Consider the following 1,545-nt stretch of genomic DNA (forward strand, 5'->3'; position numbering starts at 1 on the left):
GAAAGTCTTTGGATCCAGTGGTGTTGTATGCATCTCAATGCTGGCAGGGGTCTCTATGTGGATTTTCCAGTTCCCAGGGCTGCATCAGGGTAGGTTCATGTGGTTTATCCTCAGGGATGTCTTGCAGGATGTGAGCAGAGAGAGATTGTGTCTCCCACCTCCATGGTGGAAACACCAGCGTTTTCCCAGAATTCTCAGGGGAGGGCCATGCCTACAGAGGCCTCATTGGCTGTGACACGATTGGCAGACTAGACTCTACTTCTTCACTCTAAATCCTCTCAAGTCCCAAAGTGACACCAGATTATGTAATTATCACAATGGCAAACCTCATTCTGGACAACCATCAACTTTCTGAACAGAAGAAAATGCTGACAAATGTTGGTCATTGAAGATATGAGGAAGTTATCTGGACTATCTTAGAGCTTGGTTCAGCAAATTTTAACAGAATATGTGGGGATAAGATGGGTTGCTGTCAAATTTGTGCCTCGGCTTCTTACTGACCAGCAAAAAGATCATCTAGTGGAAACATGCTGTAATTTGAAAGAATAACTCCAAAGTGATCCAGAAAAATTTCCCCACAGTCATTATTCATGATGAGACATGGTGCTATTCTTATGAACTCCAAATCAAGCGTCAATCAAGCCAGTGGAAGATGTCATCATCACCTCACTCAAAAAAAGCACATCAAGTGAAATCAAAGAGCAGGACAATGCTCAAGATGACTTGTTTTGTTTTTTGATGTGAAGGAGATCATGCATTTGGAGTTTGTTCCACCAGGTCAGACTTTCTATTTAGAGACTCTGAGAAGATTACATAACAGTGTGCAACCAAAAAGACCTGATTTGTGGCAGACGGGGACCTGGTTTTGCCCCCATGACAATGCTCATGCAGCCATCTCAGTGTGCCATTTTGGGGGCAACAAGCAGCATGCCTCTCTTGCCCCATGCTCCTGACTCACCTGACTTCACTCACCTGACTTCTTTTTGTTTCCCTGAATGAAGAGGGACATGAAAGGACAGTGATTTGATGATGTAGAAGAGGTGGGAAAAAAGAGGGAGGTGCTGACAGCCATTCAAAGAGAAGAGTTTGAAAATGTTTCCCAGAAGGATATCACAGATTTGACGAATGTGTTCAGTGTAATGGAGAGCACATTGAAGGTGATAGTTGTTTTATAGTAAAATTTAAACACACAGCTTTGAAAATAAAATCAGTTTTATTTCAGAACATCCTCATATGTTATTCTTTCTGAATGTTTGTCTTTATATTCCTGTTCTTTCTATTGTTGAGTTATAGGGTTATAGCATTACAATGTGATAAAATGGAGGGTAGGATCTCAGAAGTTTTCAATTTGTTGAGGCTTGCCTTGTGGTCTAACATATGATCTATTCCAGAATATATACCATGTACACTAGAGAAGAACATATATTGTGTTGCAGTTGGGTGAAGTGGTCTGTATATGTCTAGATGGTCATGCTGTTTGATTGTGCTGTTTAGTCCTTCTATTTCTTTATTGAATTTCTTTCCTGATAATCTGTCTTTCCATTA

The sequence above is a fragment of the Echinops telfairi genome, unplaced genomic scaffold (assembly GCF_000313985.2).
Source record: "Echinops telfairi isolate 266 unplaced genomic scaffold, ASM31398v2 ScPeMD7_5592;HRSCAF=6446, whole genome shotgun sequence".
NCBI lineage: Eukaryota > Metazoa > Chordata > Mammalia > Afrosoricida > Tenrecidae > Echinops > Echinops telfairi.